Source organism: Topomyia yanbarensis, chromosome 3, assembly GCF_030247195.1.
Source record: "Topomyia yanbarensis strain Yona2022 chromosome 3, ASM3024719v1, whole genome shotgun sequence".
NCBI classification, from domain to species: Eukaryota; Metazoa; Arthropoda; class Insecta; order Diptera; family Culicidae; genus Topomyia; species Topomyia yanbarensis.
Genome location: NC_080672.1, coordinates 29,071,447 through 29,089,334, shown reverse-complemented (window position 1 = coordinate 29,089,334; position 17,888 = coordinate 29,071,447). Strand labels below are relative to the sequence as shown.

Below are 17,888 nucleotides of genomic sequence, written 5' to 3'. Positions count from 1 at the left end.
CCTCGACATCTGGTTAGTTGGCTCGGGTTCGGAAGAACTGCTCTGGCCGGGGAAATAGGCTAGGTCCATCGTCAAGGACTAAACGGGATAGTATGCGATCAAGTCGGGAGCTCAACGAGTAAGTGGTGCTGAATGGTACGAGTAGGAAGTTGCGGTGCTGAAAGGCACAAGGGAACCGAAGGGCTCGGTAAATTAGACAATCGGATGTTGCCGCCCAGATTGTCTTCGTAGGGGAAGAGCAGTATGTCTCGACCCACAGCCAAGTTTCCAACTGCCATGCAGAAATTGTCAGACTGTGTGGATGGTGGAGAACTGGTGATATGTCGAGGAGTGGTGCTGTAACCCTACTGAAGGAACTAATTACTAAGTAGTTGAATTAGAGTAGGTGCAAGGCACAGAAAAACCCCTCTCCAAAGTAATGCCGTAAGGTAGTGCCGGGGAGGAATCAGGTTCTGGGCAAGAGCAGTCGTTTTAGCGGGTCGGGTGGTGGCAACCCAAACCCGCTCCCTGAGACGTTAGGGTTTTGTACATTTTTTCCAGCAGTCTCAAGGCTTTTCTGAAAGTTCTCACACAAATATTTACCATACTCAACAAACTGAATCGAATGGTATATGACAATCGACTCTCCGGACCTCAGTTAAAATGCAATTTTAAGAGCAATTTCTACTGATAAAGGCAATATTGAAAATGTCAAATGACTCACATGCAGACACATGTTTGTGTGCTTTCCTAATCTCAAATGTTAATTTGAACTTCATAGAATAATTACTATATCACGATACACAAAAACTCGCTCAATTAACTCATCATTAGCAATTATGGAACTATTATTTTGTGTAGTTTTCAGAACATGCGAATTAGGAAATAAGAAATGCGATCTGTTTAATTGCTTACTATATTAAATACTTTTTTTTAAAACTTACTTATTTATCGCCAAGGAATTGTTGAGTCTCCAAACATAATTTATTCAGACTTTCGCTCAGGTACCCAATAGTTTGCAGCATCGTACTGTCACAATCAATCTGTAAGAAACAAAGAGGAAGCAAAAGAAAAGTTCGTTGAAAACATGCCATTGTTTGTCAGCGAAAAACAGTTTTATTGATTATAATATCAACTGAAACGTGTATGGGTCCCTAATAAGTCAGCCGAAACGTGCTCCGCACAAATTTCTTGCCAAAATCTTCCCTGCACAAATAAAACCATCGTTGACCTCAAACGAACCTAACCGTCGCGTCGTCTGATCCTCCGACCATTCGTCAAAATCCTCTTGTTTTCCAACCCATCCCAACGCGAACTTCGTATACAAATCTTTCGAGGTCACCGAGGCATCGGCCCATCTGCCTTGCCAGTAGGCTCCCAGAAACCAGTTGAACTTTAAATGAACACGATCATCCATTATCAGACTTCATTGTGTTCGCTTAAACGTCGTTCCGTCGGCTCGGAAGCAACTCCCGTTTGGTCATTACGAGCGCGACCGCGACCGCACCGACCGACCGACGGCGATACGGGGGGTTGACGACCACAAGGAAGTGACCTCTAGTTGGTACCTACATATAGGAGCGCCAAATTTGCCTCCTTCGTTGAGCGACCGACGGTGGTGGCCGTTTACGACACGCCAACGTAAAACATGTTACTTTAATTTACGAGTGGGGATGTTCAATTGCTTAATTATCCTAGTTTTGTGTGCGTGTTTGATTTGAGGGAATCTTAACTGTATAATTGCTAATTGACTGTAGGACAACAGGTTTTTACCAAATTCAAGGTAAATTATTGGGGATATTATTTCTCGATCCTCGCTCTCGAGACAAGATTCAACGCACGCGGTGATAAATCACACAACAACAACAACAGTCAGCAGCAGCCAGCACACCAAGACAGTACACATCTGGAAAAGGAGGTTACCTTCCAGTCGCCTTTTAAGGAGTCGTCAATGATTACGACTCTGTGTGGCTCTGCCATAATGGTAGTCGCTTATTCGATACTCGTTGGATGCCAGTAGTTTGAACGGATACTGGCTTAATATGATACGAGTTGGTTGAGCTATGGTTGATGCTGTCCTGATGCTAGGGGGATCAGACGATAATAACAATCATGTAATTTGGGAGCTGAGTGCTCCTTTGCTGAATAATCTAAAATAGTTTAAGGTAATGACTTTTTGTTAATCAAAACCGATGTTGTAATGAATATTAGAGTTTTCACTATTCCAAGTAAAATTAACTCAGAATCTTACCAATCTTCTGTTGGTACCAACTGAAACTGAATTGAAGTCAAAGCAACAACCTGCTAAACCAGCGTAGTGACCAAACTAGAAATGTACCAGGAAGTATTCAACTACATAAAAATCAATCAAAAAATATTCCTTAAACACATTCACACTGTTGATCTTAACTCAAACACATGCCATAAAATAATAAATCGCATTTAATGAATCGTCAAATGGAACTTGAAATAAATTCAATCTCCTCCAATGTGCCATAACATGCCGTGGGACGTTACCAATCGGAATCCACTCGCTTTCGATAAGTTATGCCATGTCACGTATAGCTGATGGAAGTACATACGTAATTCAATTAGCATCATCTCTGATGCTCGGTTTCGGGTAATGCATACTATTAACTGTATACTGAGGCGACGAAGACATCCTCCCGAACGACTGCAGTGGTTTTACGATGAACAATGCAGTGAATTTCTTTTAATAGATTATCAAAACTGATGAAATTTTTTCGCTTTCAAAATATTCAACCACAGCTACCTAATAAAATGTTGTTTCTGATGCAAGTCAGGTAATTTTTACCACTGATCATCACTGAAAAATTAACGATCAGTAGGTGTCGAAAAGATCTATAAACTTCGATGGTGCTAATCAATTTCAAAGTCACTTTGCATTCCGGTAGCATCGCCAGCCAGCGTCAGGGTTATCTCTAGCGATTCACTGCCGCAGGTTCTGTGTTCAAATTACCGCGAAGACCGACAGAGTAAAACATGATGATAACCAATTTCGGTTGGACCATTACGTCTAGTCGTGGTACCACCCGTCGTCGATCGTCACGATCATCATGGACTACCGATTTACACATCGGTTCCAGATCGCACATCGATTTCCATTGATTTGCGGATGAGGAACAATCGGACAGTAGCTCAGACGAACAAACGAACTGACGCAAGCCGAAATCAGCGTCAATCAATATTGTCAGTCCGTGAGCTGTTGTGTAGGAACCTATTTGCCTACCTAACCCGCGGGTAGACCATCTCGGTTACCAGAATAGGACGCCATTATTGCATGTTTCCTCTATGCACCTTTGGGCTTGTACTTCTCTCCGTGTTTTTGTTTTGGTTTTGTACTGTTTTGTTTGAGCTTAATTTGCATTTTTCGTGCGAATTTGGTCAAGCGTGCACGGTGGCATAGTTTCCAGACAGAAGGTAATAAATTGCTCACCTTCGGCTCTTGCTCGTGATGTGATGAGTCATGCAGGCAGCGAAAGAAATCAAAAGTAGAAGTCCGGGACAGCTGGTACATTATCAACTTCAACTTAACTTTATGAACCATTGATTAAATAGACTAAGTCCGTAAAAAAGTGGTCGTTATTGGGGCTTTAGTTCGTAAAATTTGTTTAAGTTCTCTGCACATTAATATTATAGAACTTATATTTGTTCTCTATCAAATGGGTATTCGAAGAAATATAAACACTCTAACGGGTGTTCAATAAATAATGAGAATGATTTCAATTCCTTTCTGTAATTAAAGAAAAGAGCGTAAATGGGTGGCATGTTTCTTTTCGCCCGGGTGCTGTCAGTTCAATCGAAGATGGCGTCGAAACAGCAAGCACTCCGGGAGCATGTAGTACGGTTTTACGAAACGCATGGTCATAGTGAAAAAAAGTTTACGGTAGACCACTTTCGAGACGAAAACGTGCCCGTAAGTAGTTTACCGCATCCTGGCATCCTGAGCGTGGAGCGGAAAGCCGGTAGCGACCGTTCGCCGAAGATAATGACGAAGAAGAAGGATGCGTTGAAAACGCTATTCGACAACAAAGACGGAACGAGTTTTCGTGACGCCGGCCGAAAATATCACTGCTCCCATACCTTGATTCACCGAACCCTCAAGATGGAGAAAATTATTTTTCGGAAAAAGTCTCGGTCTCCCGAGTACACGGACGAGCAGATAGCGATTGCGAATTCGCAGTGCCGGTGGATAACGAAGAACTACTGCGGGACGTCGTTCATGCTGGACGACGAAAGTTACTTTCCGCTCTCGAAGACCCACATTCCTGGAAAAGACAGCTACAGCGACAAGCCGGCCACACCTCCTCCCCCCCCCAAGGTAAAATATAAGTTTAAGCATAAATTGGAAAAAAAAGTTATGATGTATATCGCCATATCGGACAGAGAGATTTCAAAGCCGTGGTTGAAGTCGAGCGTGTAGCAAGAGGAGTCTCTTGAGAAAATTCTTCTGTCGTTCTTAAAGGAGCATCATGTGGGTAGGAAGTACGTCTTCTGGCCGGATAAGACGTTTTCCCATTACGCCAAGAAGACGCTGGAGTGTCTTGAGCAGAAAAAGATACCGTACGTGCCGAAAGAAAGGAACCCGATCAACTTTCCCTTGTGCGTGCTCTTGTGCGTCTCATTGAGGATTTTTTCAGCTCACTCATTGCCCTAGTGTACAACAATAATTGACGGGCCAGGGATACGAATCAGTTGACCACCAGGATCTGGAATTGTATCCGGAACATGGACGTCAGTGCCGTTCAGCGCTCTTGTGAGAGCATCGCGACTAAGTTGCGTCGTACGGCTGACCAGGGCCCCTTCTTCAATATTCAATGACGTTTTAGTGCAGAATAAACATGTTTTTGAGATAAAATACTGAATTCGTTGATTTTTTTTGTTTTTCAGCAACATGACCAGGGCTGCCACCCCTCCGGGTTTGACCCGGAGACTCCGGGTTTTTGGAGACAATCTCCGGTCCTCCGGGATTTACATCAATTTCTCCGGGTCTAGTGAGACGATGAATAATTTTAACTGAATTTGTTTGTTTCAAACGAGTTCTTCTGGCGTTAACATTGGCACACCTTGGCGCTGCTATTAACTGTTGACCAGAGAGAAAAGCTTCGTTCTTTTGTTGCAATCTCCCTAGTGACTGTGATGACGAAGAACCAAATTTGCGCCCAGCAACAATACCGGAAGACATCGCAGATTGCTTCCACTTTCTTGTCTGCTTCTCCCGTTAGCTGTGGCAAAGGGCAATCTTGTCCGGCTTATCCTCCACAGCGAGAGTGGCCGGTGCTTTTGGATTTTTTGTCGTTAGGCGGGGAGTTGAAATTTCACACCAATATACATCTTCAAACCGGTTATGTATACACGAGAAAATTATAGTTCAATGAAAAATCGTAGAACAGTGGTGTGCATTATGCTTTGCTAAAATAAAGTACTAAACGGTGACTGAGAGTCAATTTTAGTAATTGATAGTTCGACGAGTTACAAAAAGAATGAAAGAGTTTATACTTGTCTCATTTAAACTCAGCAGGTAGGTCTGGATTCAACGTATACTCTTGCTTCTATAAAAACCTATCCCAGTTCAGTAAAAATCTCCGGGTGAAAACCTTACTGAAAGTGGCAACCCTAAACATGAGTAAAAAAAATCTCATTTCTTATTAAATACCCGTTACCTCACCAATTCATATTAATAATAGCGGGAAACACCTTTTCTGGGAAACATGAACTAACGAAAAACTATATTGAAATTCAAAGACAAATTTCCAACCCATGGAAGCTGGATGAAGCCGAAAGTTTATAAATTTTTAAGCAACGTCCAAAGTCACTACTAAACCGCGATCAGGGTAACGGATACTTTGTGGCTTTTCAAAATACTACCCATCTCAAACAATAAACTCCGACCATGAAATTATTCCACACTACTTTTACAGTAAACGGCAAGTTACGGCGGGTAGCCTAGAACAAAGTTTTACTAGCCTACCGGCCACCAGCATCTAATGTAACTCGTCTAGCCGCCTTATTGTTCACTGGGACCCGTCAAGTCGCACGTATAAATAGTGGAGGGCGCCACAACTTTTCCTATAGTCTGAAATATGACACTGCTGATGCACATCTGTAGTGTGCAACATACGCGTATCTGTCGCAAATATAAGTAAATAGGAGACTTAAGAAGTGTTACAGACAAGCCCTTTCGGGGTATAACGTTGGACAGTATTCTCAATAAACATAGCAGTTGAAACGGGCTTAACGAGTAGATGATGGAAATCCACGTTTGACGCCATTTGGCAATCCAATACAATATTATCTATAACCCAAACAATATTGGTATTTTCAGAACGAACTTGACGAGTAGATGACGGAAACCGATGCCAGGCGCCATGTTGAAATCCAAAATGACTTATTCCGGTTGATTTAAATATTCTATAAGCGTTACAATATAGGTAATTTCAAGCTCGACGAGTAGAAAATTTGAATCGATGTTTGACGATATTTGAAAATCCAATATCGCTATTGCCGCTTGAGCCACATTTCCGATAACCCAGACATTACGGCTATTCCTGGAACGGCCAAGGCGTGAAGATGACAAAAATCGATATTTTACACTATTCGAAATCCAAAATGGCACATTCTGGTTCGGCAATGTTCTTAGTAACTCGATTGCTTTTTTTAAATCGAAAGAAGCCATCTTCAATTTTGAAATGGCTTCAGACGTCGATTTCCGTCATCTACTAACCAACCCCATTCTGAAAATACGCATAATGATTCACTGGATTCCTGCTCCCATGTAGTAAGATGCAACTGAAAACAAGAGTCCTCAAGTCAAGGTGTTTCTCTGTACCGAGGACTGAATGACTGGCAGAACTAAAATATACCAGTCGAGCACAGACTGTCGTGGGTCTTGCCCCAGCTGTGTTCAGAGAATCTCTGACAAAGTAGACGTTTGTTTCTTCGCAAATCGTGGGATTCAAATGGTCATGTCTCTAATACCTATTTCGGGGTTTGCTATAGGCGATAATAAGCCAACGTGTTTAGTATCTTCAAGTTCCTGTACAATAAATGCCAGTGATGAAATGTGTAGTGCTGTAATCGAGTATAGTTAGAGTAGCACAAACTAATCTTCAGCATAAACATACAGCAACTATGTATATATCCCGCCTTGCGCAGAAAAGGAATGTTTCCATAGGTACTAGAACCGTATTTCCATGAAGGAAACTTCTATGTTGGAAAGCTACTTAATCCAGTCTTCGTAGCTTACAGCTAAATGACATCACAAGTCCACGTGAAATGCCTCGTGCATGTAAACTTGTTCATAGGGCTATTGACGCATATCTTCTATTCTACCTCACAACTCACGATATTTGTGCTGTCACAATCAATATGACATGTTTATGTTGATAACATAAACAGAAAGTACGTCTATTGTTGGGCATATTTGCCGCATCCTGAATCATCATCTTCTGATGATTTGAAAAAGGATCATTCTGTGAAAGAAATGGGTTTCTACTAAAAATCAGCAGTGATTCAAATACTCACCACATAATTTGAAGCAACACAGATATTAATTTGAGAGGAACCAAATTGATGGACTATTTAAGCAGCATAAATTTACATATACTCAGAAAATCACTCAATATTTGCACGATCTGGCAGAGAAGAGGTGTTAGATATAACTCTATGCTCTAACGCATGAATTGGCAAACTGGCTCGTACCCAAATAGCTCGAACCGTCGTTATCTGATCATAAGTCATTGTCTTTGATCACTTAAACGTTTCGCTAGATATCATCACATATCGTCAACCCAAATCTACGAACTGGGACCTCTACGAAGAAGGCTTGGCGACTAGGTTTCATGGGTATCTTCCAACGAATCTCCAAGTGACTTGGATAAGGTGATGGATAAAACGAGCTCACTCATAGTAGCAGCATACCAAGAGGCTTGTCCGCTTCGTGTTATGCATGCTTCTAGAGGAACATCTTGGTGGAATGTCGAACTTGTTCGACTCAAAAATCTGTAAAGAAGAGCTTGAAGTCGCAGACGCAGGGACGGATCGGAGGCATATAAGTTGGCTCGGAAAGCATACAGAAGTGCCCTTCGATCCTCTGAGCGAAGTGGTTGGAAAAGCCTCTGCACAAATGTTTCAAGCCTCAACGAGACTAGTAGATTAAATAAGTTACTTTCGAAATCGAAAGACTTTCGCGTCCCTTCGATTAGAACTGCTAATGGCGAATACTCGTCTGATGAAGAAGAAGTACTCAACTATCCTTTTGACACACACTTTCCAGGCTGCACGGAGCCACCATTGACGACTGCTCCTAAGTTCTTTTTAGATAGTTCTGGTTCATGGATATTTACTCGTACAATTGTGACAACCAAAGCGATAAAATGGGCGATCGAATGTTTTGCTCTGTATAGGTCTCCGGGAAAAGATGGAATCATTACAGTTCTACTACAAAGAGGATCGGAACACTTCAAGCATATTTTGAAAAAAGTTCTTCGTTGTAGTCTTGAAACAAGATACATTTCATTAGCGTGTCGGGAAATAACTGTAAAATTCATTCGCTAAGGTGTCCGCATCACTTATGAGGAGGCAAAGAGCTTTAGATCAGTTTTACCTGCTTCCTTTACAAATCAGTAGAGAGTTTAATCGACCACTAAATTCGGGATGTTAGCTTGGGCAAGCACCCGCTGCATGCAATGCAACATGCATATCAGCGGGGGAAGTCTACTATCGCCCTGTTACACAATGTTGTCTACAACATTGAAAAAGCTTTTTCACAAAAGCAATCAAGTTTAGGAGTTTTTCTCGATATTGAAGGTGCTTTTGACAACGTGTCTTTCGAATCCATTTTGGAAGCAGCACGATGGCCATGGAGTACCTTCATATATCACTAACTGGATATACGCAATGCTTAGTAACCGACATATGTGCACATCGTTACGGCAAGTAGAGATAAGGAAACTGTTGAAGCTTAGTGAGCTTTGGTTTCCGACGTATGCTTGCGCCGATGATTATCATATAATGATCACCGGTATATGCATTAAGACACTTTTTGATTTAATGCAAGAAGCCTTATGTGTTGTTTAACAATGGTGTCTTCATGTTGGACTATCAGTTAATCCAAATAAAACATCAATGATTCTTTTCCCGCAACGAAGGATTACAACCGGAGCTCGTCCATTGCAGTTAGTTTGACTCTGAAATTAATGTTGCAGATCAAGTTAAGTACGTTGGGGTAATTCTTGACTCAAAACTTAATTGGACAACTCACATCGATTTCAGAACCAAGAAACCTTATATTGCCTTCGACGAATGTAGGCGGGCCTTCGGCCAATCTTGGGTCCTCAAACCCAAGTACATTCAGTGGATCTACACAACAATTCTTAGACCAATACTGGCATACGGGTGCCTTGTTTGGTGGCAGAAGGGAGAAGTCATGACAGTCCAATCAAAGTTAAGCCATCTTCAGAGGATGATCTTGATGGCGATGACTGGTGCGTTCTCTACAACACCTGCTGGTGCTCTAGATGCACTCTTAATCATAAAACCAATATATGAAGCACTTTCTTGTGCATACCGCCTTAAGGTTACTGGGCTCTGGAACAGTAACCCAATAGATCGTGCAACTAGCCATACAAGACTTTGGCCCCAAATGGTTACTTGGAATGAGTATACACTTGCTCCCAATGACATTACACTCACATGTAGTTTTCTTTTTGGAACTATCAATGTGAGAATTCCTCTTCGCGAGAAATGGCTGTCTGGCTGGATGGAGCGACAACTTGAAGAATGCGTAGAGAAGACTGGCATAGCGTAGTTAGTAAATCGATTGCCTCACCTAGGTTCGATTCCCAACCCCGCACATAGGGTTTTTCGAAAAGAGATTTTTCTAACTCGAAAAGAGGCGAATGACTCTAAGGTTCTTTTTTTGTTAGGGGAAACTTTGCCACTGCGACCACTATTCAGGCTATCTTTTGTGGGTAAACGAACCTCAAGGTTAAAACCTCTATAATCAAAAAAAGAATACGTAGTTTGTTATACTGACGGTTCTTTGTTGGAGAGTCGAGTCAGTGCTGGTGTCCATTGTCGTGAAATGAGATTAAACCAATCTCATTCGCTTGGTAGATACTGTATCGTATTCCAAGCTGAAATCTTTGCGATTCTGTGTGGCGTACAATCTTCACTTCAGCAGAGAATTTGCGGTAAAAGAACCTATTTTTGCTCTGACAGTCAGGCTGCCCTGAAAGCACTTAGTTCGTCAGATTCGAGATCGAAACTAGTAATCGCATGTCGAACTCAAATCGAAGAACTTAGCATTTCAAATGCTACCTACCTTCTATAAGTACGCGGTCATTCCGGTATTACTGGAAATGAATGAGCGAACGAATTGGCTGGAGCTGGCGCTGCGACTGACTTCGTTGATTCAGAACCCGTTCTACCACTGTCGATAAGTTGGATAAAGCACAAGATTCGCTCTTGGGCTGCATCCGAGTATGCCAACCATTGGCGTAGCTTGCAAACTTGCGTTCAAACAAAGACTTTTCTGCCAAATGCGGGTCCGACAATGTCAAAGAATTTGCTGCACTTTTCCAAACACAATTGCAGTATTCTAGTCAGGGTACTGACTGGACTGGACATTGCAAACTCAATTATCACTTAGCTACTATTCAGCGTGCTGAGTATTATTCATGTGATCTTTGTGAATCCGATTACGGAACATCATATCATTTGATATGTAACTGTCCTGTACTTATGAGATTGCTTTTCCGGATTTTTGGTTCTCCATATGTACAGAAAGCTAAAACTCAAAGATATGTTATTGTTTTTAACCCAGGGTGGCAAAGAGCTATAATTTAAGCCGTATTTCTATGACAATACATCTTCGGGGGTGTTGTCGTTCTGTTATCTCAATACCCCCTCGAGGGTGTTGATATATCAGCTCACGGTTTAAATAAAAATTCTAAATACCTCCGGGGGTTGGAAGTTTTATTCCTGCTATTGTAGCACCTGCAGGTCGTTCAGCATCTTTCCGTGGGTGCTGAATGCCCCTGTTTTAATTGCTTTATGTTGTTATTTTCCTAACCCATAACCTTACCACATTCCTAATCCTTTCCATCGATAAAATGAAGAAAAAACGATTAATGGCAAAGCACAAATCTCCGATCACCATTTTTTTTGTTGGAGACGAACCACTGCGACCTGTATTTGGATATATTGTGGTAACAACATGTGGAACGTGCCATTTGTGCCAGACGCTACTGATTCCTGATTCCAAATACAACAATATACAAATTTAACTGTTCCTTTTCTTTTCTTATCATTCTCAAAAGCGCCCTCTTCTGCCTATACCGTACGCCATCGCTGGTTCAATGCGGCTTCAAGGAGACACAAAAATGCTCGAAATCAAGGCTTAAGCACAAACATCACACGCTCAACTCGGTATTCTCATTAAAAAATCTGTTAATAAAATTTTTCAATATTACTTATTTTGTTTATTTTATTCATTCTTTTCAATATTGAATTTGATTTATTTTATTCATTTATTTAATTCAATATTCATTTTGTTCATTCTATCAAGTTATTTCTAACTAATTTTATTCACGACATTCATTGCATTCTTTTTATGCATTCTACTTATTTCATTGATTCCACTTATTTCAGTATTTTTAATCATTTTATAATTTCTTTGTTAATTTCATTTTGTCTCGTCATTCATCTTCACAATTTCAGTCATTTTGTTCTCACTATTTCCTTTATTAATTTTATTCATTTCTTTTCTTTTTGAAACTTATTTCTTTCATATTGTTTATTTATTGCTTTCTATTTTTTGTTTGTTTAGGTTGTCGCTTTCGTCCACTGTGATAATTGAGGGGAAGAAAGGATAACCTCGGTAAAAAAACATATTTTTTTTTAAATTTGTTCAAGCACTTCAGAGAGTGCTAGTATATTCCTTCAATTTCCATGTAATAATACAACAATTCAACAATATTATCTTAAATTTGCATTGCAAAATATTAAAATTTGAGACAGTGACAGGAGGTCTCCAGAAGCGGCTGTAAAAAACTAGATTTGCGGTATACATTATAACTCAACATCTACTGGACCAGTCGTTTTGAAATTTTGTACAGTATTCATTCACCTAATTTACCAGGTAACAATGGAAATTTTGCGTGGCATTTTAATGCCGAAAATCTGATCTTGGCCAAAGAACGGCTACCATGTCTCTGGAGATTCACTGTCACTCGCCCAATTTGCAATACTTTGCAATGAAAATTTCGGAAAATATTATTGAAATGTTGAATGAATATATGGTAATTGATTATGTAGACTAACACTTCCTGTATCGATAAAAAATTGAAGGCCGACTTATTCATCTAAAAAACCATATCAATTCCAAAAGAATCACCACCCCGTCCCTCCGCTCATTTTATTCAAAACATTCATTTAGCTCATTTTCATTTCAATAAATTCATTCAGTCCATTCATTTTATTAATGTAATCAATTTTACCCCTATTAATGATTTCATTAGTTTAATTTATTTAATTCACTTTCTTCTTTTTATTTATTTGATTTAATAGGTCATATAATTAACATTATCAATTTTATTCGTTTTTTATATTCTCGTAATATTAATTTCAAACATTTTTTTAATTTTATGATTTGTATTCCTTTTTTTATTTTATTAATTTTTATTTATTTTATTTATTTTATTTATTGGATTTATTTTATGTATTTTATTTATTTTATTTATTTTATTTATTTTATTTATTTTATTTATTTTATTTATTTTATTTATTGTATTAATTTTTTTCCATTTTAGCAATTTTATCATTTTATTCATACATTTCTTTTTAATTTTTATTTCGCACTAAAGACGACAGAATCAAGAAACGAGCCGGGCTGTTAAAGTACAAGAAAACCCAGTCAAGATAATAAGCACAATAATACGGTGAAAGCAAGAGCGCAATTGATTGTGTAGCGTAATCAATAGAATTCCCTCACTTCAAACATTCTGTGACATTTATTATAAATTACTTTTTGTGTAGCTTTCAGTAGCATTAATCCGAGGTTCAACAAAATTCAGATCTCATTCGATTCGATTCAAAATTCTCGCGGCCTACTCTTTCATTAAAAGTGAAAACAATTTTCGCCTGGCGTCAAGGTAAACCTGCCACTATAGGCAGTTTTAAAAAGGGAATCTGAAGCCGCGCTTTTCATTCTCGTCTCAACTCGTCCCGCTGTCCACCCGGGTAGCATTGCATAATCTTTTTTACTCGATCTCATTGTGTACGATCGCGCACAGCATTTGTGTGGAGAATAACTTCGAGTAGGTCTATATACGTTGATCGACTGCCCGCGGACCAGTTGCCCAGAGGGCACTGAAAGCGAGACCCCAAAGACGAGATGTATCCGTAGAAGGTGACTGCAACTTTTGCGATGCGAATTGGACCGCCTGAATAGCTGCTTGGAAACCTTGCCAGAGGGGGCGAGCTTGAGCACGCACCAAACAAACGCCACCGGCGGCGGCGGGTTCCAAATGATTGTTTTGTCAGGGTGCCATTCATAATTATTCACCACAACCGACATGACACAACAAAGAGAGGATTCGAAAGGTGATCAGAGGCGAAGCCTTTCTTTCGGCTTCGCGATCGTCGGTCGGATCTGGGTGGATCGCGAAATTTAGGTTACAGATAATTGGCCGGGTGCCGTATTAGTCCGGGTCCGGTTTACGCATAAGCCGAGGGCAAGTTTTGTACTCGTGTATGTGTTCGAGTCATTGGCCGCTGCTGCAGGAGCTAATCTATTAGACAGTGGACAATTCTGTACTGTGGTGTACCGATGGCGATGACCGTATTGAGACGACAGCTGAGCAAGATTTGTTCCACAAAGATTGTACTGTATAGCGTCAGTCGTATAGGAATTCACGATCAACCGATCCAGCTTGCGCCACGTCGCATTGTGCGATCGTAAATCGGTGATACGTGGGATCTGCAGCCGTTGATGGCAAATCTAATTATTTAATAAATCAATCTTAGAGGTTCATTGCGGACGACCGGAGACCGTCCGGTCGAGCCAAGGTTCAGCTAGTCATGGTTCTTGGCCGGGTGGGAAACTAAAGCTCAGAGGTTGTGATCCGGGTGGGGTAGCAAACAATAGAATTGCTGCACGGTTCTCCTAAAACTTCGCCCACGATTTCCTATGCGTGGCCGGGTCCTTGTCGAAAGCACACAGTCACGGGTAGGCAGTCGAATAATTGAGGGTGCACGAAATTCATAATAATATAATTTTATTTGGTTTAATTAGAGTTAAATAATCATGGCAACGTTTTTCAAGGGCTGTTGAAATTTGTTGGAATGTGACAGCTGTGAGTTCGGACCACGGAATTCTAACGTTTCTTCTTACTCCAGTGGACAAGCGCACTTTTGCTCAAAGTATACAGCTATAACCAGATTTTAATCAACTAACAACCAAGTATTCGCAGTCAAAGCTTTAACCGACAACCCCGCGGCGACGGCAGTGGCAACGGCGGCGGCGAAGAGTCAGTTGAGTTGATGCGGTATCGACAGGTCGGTCTTTCAGTTCAGCACCCAAGCTTGTGTCGTTTAACTTTCGTTCTGCACCCTCATAAGCATATTTATTAGATTTCATTGGCAGCAGCTGCGCGCACCAACAACCGAGCCATCTCTTAAATCATGAACAGCAGCATGAATAATAATTCAAAGTTTGCTCCCGGCAGTGCAGTGGTGGATTGTTGCAAAACCTTGCGCGCGTACTCGTCTGCGCTGCGATGACTCCGAGTGGAGAGGTTGGATTTTCCCCAGCAATTTTCAACGGTTGAATACAGACTGGGCTTAAGCGATGCAATTTTTTTGCCGTGATGATTTTTTGATCGCGCTGCGCTTCGGCTTTGATGCTAATGGCAGAGCTGAAAGGCGCCCAGGTTGCTAATAAAGTGACATAATTTAGTCAATAAGTGGCGACCGTTGAACGACCCCCTCTACTTTTCGTACTTTTCGACGGCGCGGGCGGGTAATGATCGTGAAAAATTATGCAAACTATAGAATCTGATCATGTTTGAACGATTCACAAGTTGGTGAGTTAGACACGATGTAATTGATTTGTCGATTGGATCTGTCGCGAGAATTGGAAGTTGTTGATCCCCACAGATGTGTTTGTCGAAATAGCTTCATTTGGACAAACCTATGCTCACAATCAACTATGCCAGAGAAACCCACCAAAATGCGAAATAATTTCTCATCCTCAATTTCCAAACAATGAACACGTTGTTTGCCCACACGTATGCAAATTCGAATGTTTGGCGCATTTAATTCCTTTTCCATTCCATTAATATCGGTGACACACTTTAGTTTTTTTTTCAGTACACCTCATGAATGAATCGGAAATCGTTTTTTTTCTTTTCTTCTAGGAAACCAACAGCTCGTTGAAATGTCCATAAAAATCAACCAAGCGCACCGGCATGAGTACCTACATACATACGACCCGACCCAGACTGCGATATCCGTGAAGACAAACCGATTTTAATGGTCGTTGTCACACCGCACCGCGCGCCGCCGCTCCGTCGTTTAGTGTTCTTACGCGGTGAAGTGCCTTAGATTTAGCACTTTTCGGGTTTTTTGCCTTGATTCGCGTTATATTTACCAACTGGTCGTAGGTGTGACACATGCTGTTCAGAATATTTCAAGTCAATAAGTGGGGGCTGTTTTTTTGGAATTTTACTGGCGTCAGTCTTCCAACAAAAGAAAGCAAAACTACATCGCAAAACATCGATTGCTGGTTTATCAACAACACTGGCGGTTCCAGGGGGCACGTTTTTCTTATCGTAAATTCTTGGTTGGTATATAAATCTTCTAGAATTAGTTTATTGGCTTCATTGTAGCAACAACCAAGTCAAAGGAAATATCTAGGATTAAACAAAGGTAATTTAAAGCATTTAACTGAGAAACTTTCGAACATGAAAACATCAAAACACACGTTTTATATATCGATACAACCAATGCAGACAATTTTAGCAAACATGTTTTTATAATAGTTGAAGGAGGAATAATATAATAAAACATTTGTTCTTCGTGCTAATATGACTGCCGCAAATCGGTAAATGGTTTTCGACCCTTCTCGCGAATTGTCAATTCCCAACCCTCATACATGATCGCCGCTTAAACAAGACCATGCGTGTTTCCCACGCACATTTTCTGCTCCGTGAATTAGTTTTTTAATAGAGAATACATTTAGGATTTCAATATAGGGGTCCTGTTTGAAAATATCGGCTGTGGCAGACGCGGAAGATATTGAACGTTAATAACTTCCATTATGCTTAACAGAATGATTTGATGTTCAGGCCATTTTTTCGAAAAGATGTTCCACAATCACAGAAAAAAATATTTTGTAATTTTAAGTTTATTTTCATGCAATATTTGGAGCATGACTTGACGTGCTTCTTTCTTTTGAAAATTACAGTTACTTCAAACGGAAAACCAATGCACTTCAATGTATTTTTACTCGAATACTGCTGTAAAATGAATTACATGCAATATTACACGAATGAAAGTGTAAAATTGTATGCTGTTTAATGCTCCAATTGATTTTAACGTAATTTTCAATCAAATTTTTGATTCAATCTTTGTTTGTTTACATTCGTATTGATTTACATGTCGTTTAAATTCAATTATTTTTGGTGCGTAGTAATAAAATTTGGTGTATGTATAACATGAATTAATAACGAATAAACTGTCATTCGAAAGCTACTCGGAAATAGTGAGAATTTTCAGCTCATCTCGGTCAGAGCCGTCAATATGATGCACCAACCAAACACTTAAAGGATGAAAAGTTTCAAATATAGGTCCGCTACAGATTCCTTTCTACTAAAAATATGGGTCCGCTACAGATTCGATTCTATTATCATTCGTATTTGGCTGCTTGGCGCGAACAGAGGGCTGTACAATACCGACAAGGAAATATTCGTGAGCTGTACATGGCTGGTGGATGTATCGGTTTGGGTCGTTACTTGCTACTTTCAGAGGCTATTATTTTCATTTTCGATGGGTTGAAGATATCATACACAAATGAAAAAAACCGATTTTAAAATCATCTGACCGAGGCTCGTTCGTGATTGGTTCCCACTAAATGCATGTACCGAACCGCTAATCTTCTAGAAGTATTGATTAGAAAGGTCCGTTTCTATTAGTTAACCTTGTTGGATGGACTACATTTCACCATCGAGAGAGACGCCGGCTTCGTGAACTGACCCTAACAATTAGTTTGTTCTAGTAACGAGGGCCAATTGGAACAAAAATCTCCCACCCAGAGAACCTTTTCTTTGGAAAACTAATTAGCCCTTATCAGCGGTATCAAACAGTAAACCAAGAATTAAATTTCAGCATAGTTTCCTTCGTCAACTATTGTTTTTATTTCTGACGGGTCGAAATTAGCATACACACACGGAAAAACCCCGATTTTTAACCAGCTGACTGAAGCCATTCCTTATTGATATCCGCGAATTACATGCATCGAACCGCAAATATTGAACAAGGTCCTCCTCTTTCTCGATACAAGTGAACTGATTTCATTCGATGGCCTACCTATTTGGCTCCGAACGCAAACTGAACGGATCCAAACACACTATTGATAAGGGGTAGTGTGCGAGAGATGCGAGCGTTGATTTTCTTTCCTTACGATGGCCAGACCCTTTGGCTTCGAACGTAAACTGAACCGAGTACAAAACCGGGGGTCGTATGCGAGTGCGGTATCATTCGTGTGTTACACCCGTACTGGTAACATGCGCTCATCTGGTCACGGTATAGAAGGAAAATTAAGGAAAAGCAAAAAACCCGCTTGGGTCGTGCCAGTCTTCAATTTCCTGTCCATCGTTTGCTGAGAA

The 17,888-nt window shown here is 40.5% G+C and overlaps 1 protein-coding gene across 2 annotated transcripts in view; it reads right to left on the bottom strand.

Moving 5' to 3' along the window:
• LOC131688775 (serine/arginine repetitive matrix protein 1) overlaps positions 1-17,888 on the bottom strand; it is a 107,097-nt gene that overhangs the window by 29,935 nt on the left and 59,274 nt on the right. For both annotated transcript variants that reach the window (XM_058973289.1, XM_058973287.1), the window contains one exon: positions 924-1,022. The gene's annotated coding sequence lies outside the window, so the exon portion shown is untranslated. The remainder of the gene's footprint in view (positions 1-923; positions 1,023-17,888) is intronic.